The sequence below is a fragment of the Scyliorhinus torazame genome, chromosome 17, assembly GCF_047496885.1.
Source record: "Scyliorhinus torazame isolate Kashiwa2021f chromosome 17, sScyTor2.1, whole genome shotgun sequence".
Lineage (NCBI taxonomy): Eukaryota > Metazoa > Chordata > Chondrichthyes > Carcharhiniformes > Scyliorhinidae > Scyliorhinus > Scyliorhinus torazame.
Window position 1 is genome coordinate 186,863,241 of NC_092723.1, and position 6,000 is coordinate 186,869,240.

Consider the following 6,000-nt stretch of genomic DNA (forward strand, 5'->3'; position numbering starts at 1 on the left):
TCACCTCCTGCCGCTGCTTCCTAAATTCATCGGCCAGGAAGCCAACCAATCTCTCGGTCGTCCATTCAGGAGCCCCAACCTCAGCAGAAGCCGCCACCATGTTTCCCTCGCTGCCAGACTCGCTCCACATACCCTTGCCCGACTTCTGATTGGAGCTGCCTCTACTGGACGTGGTAAGAACGGAGGGATCTTATACTACTTAATTATTCCGTTTATTTTTTTTAAATGTCCGTACATTGGGCAGAGAGGGCTGAAAACCGGGGCGATGTCCAAGGTGGTGGGGATGAGGGTGCAGCCGTGCCCGAGAGTGGCAGGCTTCGGGGTCTTCGGGGTATCAGAGCTGCCAGACCTCTTCATGGGGAGGAGGGCCGATGCCCTTGCCTTTGCCTCCCTGATCGCCCGCCGGACAATCCTGCTCGGCTGGCGGTCAGCGGCACCACCTGAAGCTGCAGACTGGCTGTCTAACCTATCGGAACATCTCCAAATGGAGAAAATCAAATTCACCCTCTGGGGATTGGAAGAGGGCTTCCACGAAACGTGGGAACCATTCACCAACATGTTCCAGGACCTGTTTGTAGCCAGCAGCCCATATACCAGAGGGGCAGTGGGAAGGGGGGAAAACCACAGGAGAACCACAGACACAAACAAAAACAGAGTGAGGGAGGGGGGGGGGGCGAAAGGGGAGCGGAGTGTGGGGGAGGGGGGAGGAGGAGGAGGGAGGGAACAAAGAGACACAGAACCCAAACATACCTAACACAAAACAGTATAGCTAGCACCACGCCACCCCAACAGGTCCAGGTTGTGAGATCCAATAAAGACTCGCTAGGAAGGAAGAAGGAGAGGGCGATTGGGAGAAAAGGGGGCAGTTGGGATCAGGAGGAAAAGTCAAAACTAGGCACTTGCTAATAAATATGAATTGTAACTGATGTGTATATAGTTTCTGTGAATGTTCACTTCATCTTTGTTTTGGCCCATCAATTCAATGCCAGTTCCGTGTAGAGGAATCCAGTCAGTCCCAATTCCACTCTATCCCCATAGCCCCCTGGCAAGATCATTTCCCGCAAGAGCCCATCCAACTTCCTTTTGAAATCATTGATCATCTCTCCCAGGAGGAAGTTCAGTGACCAATTCGAGCTGCCGAGTCCTTCTCAGAAGCCAGAGCTGGCTGCCTGGTGCAAGGGGCAAAGACAAGGCTGTCATAGAATCATCTCATAGAGTTTACAGTGCAGAAGGAGGCCATTCGGCCCATCGAGTCTGTACCGGCTCTTGGAAAGAGCAGCCCACTTAAGCCCACACCTCCACCCTATCCTCGTAAACCAGTATCCCCACCTAACCTAAGGGGCAATTTAGCACGGCCAATCCACCTAACCTACACATCTTTGGACTGTGGGAGGAAACCGGAGCACCCGGAGGAAACCCACGCACACACAGGGAGAACTTGCAGACTCCGCACAGACAGTGACCCAAGCCAGGAACCGAACCCGGGACCCTGGAGCTGTGAAGCCACAGTGCTAACCACTGTGCTACTGTGCCCCCCCTCCCGCTGCCTTATCAAGGAGAGCAGGCAGCCCCTCAGAGAGCCAGCAACACATCGATGGGGCTGGAAATGACCATTAGAAGGTCACATGTCGGCGTAAGGGCCGAGAAAAAGCTGCTCCAAATAAACAGAGAGAGAGACATTTGAATTGACTCTGCGCTGAACCTGACAGGTATACACCAATGTGCACTAGACTGTCTGGCTTTGCTGAAAAGAAGTTTAGAAATTCAACTTTGATCTGGAAAGGCCCTGTAACTAGCTCCTCAACTAGCTCTTTAACTAGCTCCTTAACTAGCACGGTAGCACAAATGGATAGCACTGTGGCTTCACAGCGCCAGGGTCCCAGGTTAGATTCCCCGCTGGGTCACTGTCTGTGCGGAGTCTGCACATCCTCCCTGTGTCTGCGTGGGTTTCCTCCAGGTGCTCCGGTTTCCTCCCACAGTCCAAAGATGTGCAGGTTAGGTGGATTGGCCATGATAAATTGCCCCTTAGTGACCAAAAAGGTTAGGAGGGGTTATTGGGTTATGGGGATAGGGTGGAAGTGTGGGCTTAAGTGGGTCGGTGCAGACTCGTTGGGCCGAATGGCCTCCTTCTGCACTGTATGTTCTATGTTGTATGTTAACTAGCTCTGTAGGTAGTTCCTTAAAAAGTTTAAGGGCCGTTAATTGTTGGCAAGCAGATTCCCCATTCCTTCCTGTCACCCACCTTTGAAAATTGCAAACTGTTCGGGAGGCGTCAGGAATCTTGAGACGACCTCTAGAACCATGACTTTCAAATCCCATCCACACCGGGTCGTGACCCTGTGGCCCCATCATGTTCTCAATGGATATCAGGGGCGCAGACAATTGATGTCCTGTACCAACTGTGTTGTGACATCCTGGGCGAGCGCACGGTCAATTCCAGCCCCACTGACCCTGGAGCCCACGACAAGTGAATTAACCAATAATTTGTATGTAGTTTCTGAGATCTTTGACCCTTGGCTGCTCCAATGACTTACAGGCACCAGGGGGGCGATTCTCCGAGCCCCGCGCCGGGCTGGAGAATCGCCGCAACCGTGCCACGACGCCCCGACGCCAGCGAGCGAATCTCCGAGGTGCGGAGAATCGGCGCCATTTGCGCCGCCGCGTTTGACGCGGTGCCGGCCCGCTAGAATCGGCGGGGCCATTCACCCCTGGTCGCTGCCGGCGGGAAATCTGTGCAAAGGATCGGGGGGCGGCCTGTGGGGCAGGGAAAAGTGATCCTTCACCGGGCGAGACTCCGATGGGGCCTGGCCCGCGATTGGGGCCCACCGATCGGCAGGCTGGCCTCTACCCCCCCTGGGCCTACTTTCTTGCGTGGCCAACCCCTGAACACCGACGCCATGTTGAGTCGTGGCCGGCGTGGTGAAGAAGTTCCCCCGCGCATGCGCAGGTTGGCGCGGCCCAACTGCGTATGCGCGGGTTGGCGCGGCGCCCGTTTGGCGCTGGGAAAGGAGGCTGGAGCGGCGTGAACCGCCGGCTCCCTGTGGGGCCCAGAATTGGTCATCCCCGTGCTGTTTCGCACCGTCGTGAAACACGACGGCGTTCACGACGGCGCGAACACTTGGGCTCCATTTTGGAGAATCGTCTCCGCAGACTTGCAAATGGAACACAATAAAAGTGTTTATTTATAACAACAAGTGAGATAAGACATGCAATAATTACAATAGAATATCGGCCAGCGACTGCTCCCCCTTTTTTTTTTCTTTGTAAATTTAGAATGCCCAATTCATTTTTTCCAATTAAGGGGCAATTTAACGTGGCCAATCCACCTACCCTGCACATCTTTTGAGTTGTGGGGGCGAAATCCATGCAAAGACGGGGAGAATGTGCAAACTCCACACGGACAGTGACCCAGAGCTGGGGTCGAACCTGGGACCTTGGTGCCGTGAGGCAGCAGGGCTAACCCACTGCGCCACCATGCTGCCCCCTTTTTACCCTCCCACCCTCTATCCAAACACACAGAAGGGGCAAGGGAAAGGGGATTAATTGGGATTAAAATAGAAGAAAGAGAGATGTGTGTCTTTGTTGCTGACATCAAAGTCGTTGTAGCTGACTATCTTCCCAAGATGCAGAGTGTTGAAACCACCAGTTGGTTTGGATCTTCTGGAATGTGCATTCAATCAGAACTCTCAGACTGTAAGATTTCCTCTGAGGAGTCACTTTCACTTATATTAACCCAAACCTTCAACCAAAAGAACAGCTCTGGACCCGTGTAATTCCCATTTGTTTACAGCATCCCCAGAATGTCTAACAGCCTTTCCATGATAAGAACATAATTCCCCAAATGAGATTTTGAAAAGGGTTCTTTAAACCACCTTTCCTGCCTACAGTGGATGCTGGTCTGAAGGTCAATCTGACTGTAGAGAGAGATTTACCCCATTTAGGGAAAGAGAAAGCTCAATTCTGTCTTAAGCTCTGCCCAAAATGAAACTGAAACAAACACACAGTCTCACACGGTAAGGTTCTGGAATGATCAGGACCAATCTGCATTGAGGGTTAGTTAAGACCCGGGAATTTAAAGTAGCTTGTTGGCTGCCAGCCAAGTCCATCAAAATATATCATCACTGAGGCTAAGCCGAGCCGCACATCTTGCCTGGGGTTTCCTATGTTTTTAAAAGTAAAGGTGATCCATTTAAAGGTATAAGTCCCAGTAATTGTGCAGATGCAAAAGTTATAAAAGCCAAAATAACAGAAAATAAAGGGAATACATAGGAAAAACAGGAGGATTCTTACAACTGTACGAGCTTCCATATGGAGGTATGTGACACGCAACGTCTTCCAACTACCACTGTTGTTCAGCAGACTCATTAAATGTTTGTGGTTAGATTGTTTTGTTGGTTAGAATGCTAAATAATAATCTGAATGGACAACATGGAACAAAATTTGTCAAAGGGGGAATTACACGTCCAAAATCAAATCCATCTCGTTTTCCGTCCATCAGTTTTATGGTCTTATGGAAAATGAGATGAGTCCTGTTCTGGAAGTCTTCCCTTCCTGAGTTTCTTCTCTGCGCCCTGCTGATTATTGACTGCCAAAAGGCAAGAAAGACACACCTACTCTTGTACCTCTGCATTGCTCTGGCTGCAAGCTCAGCATGCTGGCCACCAGTTCACTTCATCATTCCTTCCCGCTTTTAAAACAAATTTATTTTCAGGATGTGCGCGTCGCTGGTCAGGCCAGTATTTATTGCCCATCCCTAGTTGTCCTTCAGAAGATGGTGGTGGGCTGCCTTCTTGAACCGCTGGAGTCCTTGAGGTGTACGTACACCCACTATGCTGTTAGGGAGGGAGTTCCAGGATTTTGACCCAGCGACAGTGAAGGAACGGTGATATATTTCTATCACCAGTATCTTGGTATGTATATCTATATATATATTTTCGATATATCTTCATCACAGCGCTTCACTCATCCCAGGTTGCCTCTGGTAAAACCACTGTCACCTTCTGTATTGAATGTAAATGTGTTAGTGTCTATTTCAGCTGATTGGTGATGGTTGGTATTAAGATAGCTGGTAGTCATCTTGTGCACCTTGTGGAGCACTGGCACTCTCTTTCTCCTGAAGAGGGAACATCAGATAAGGTGTCATCACACATCCAGTTTGGTTTAATATTCACTCGGATACATTAGCGCATAATCATTGTGCATGGACATATTGTTATAATATATTGTGCAAATCTTGAAAGTTATGATCAATTTATCAATTTGAAGAATATAAATAATTCTGTTTACCCCCAATGTTTACAGTCACATTGCCTTGCACTGGTACTGAATAATTCAGCTCTGCTTCCTCATATGTAGTGGATTGTTGCTGGTCATAGGGTCCAACATCTAATGCAATGCTATATCCTTTGAACATGTCTTTGAGTATCAGAGTAATGGGGATAAAGATGTGGTGATTTTCCCCGGGGAATAGCTACCTGCAGTGTATTAATTTTTTCCTTCCTGGTATATAGAACACAATTTTCATAATCCTTATTTTTAGACATATACCATGGTAATTGCTATATTATTGTTAACGTTACAGCAATTATAGATATATTATTAGCAGGAGCAAAGCTATTTGCATTTATATAGCACCTTTAAGCGAGTAAAATATCCCACAGTGCTTCACTGGAGAGATTGACCCCAAGTCATGTAAGGGGAGCATTAGCAAAGGTGATCAAATGGTTAGTCCAAGAGATAGGTTTTAAGAAGTGTCTTAAAATAGGAGGGGTGGAAAGTCAGAGCGGTTTCGGGAGTGATCTCCAGCGTTTAGGGTCCAGGCAAATGTAGACATGGCTGCCATGACGGAACGCAAAATCAGGGATGTGCCAGAGACCAGAATTGGAACAGCACAGAAATCCTGGGAAAGGACTGGGATTCGGGAAGGGTTACCGACATCGGGAGCAAGTGAGGCTGCGGGCACTTTGTAAAGAAGGAGAACGTAAGGAAGTGAGAACTCTA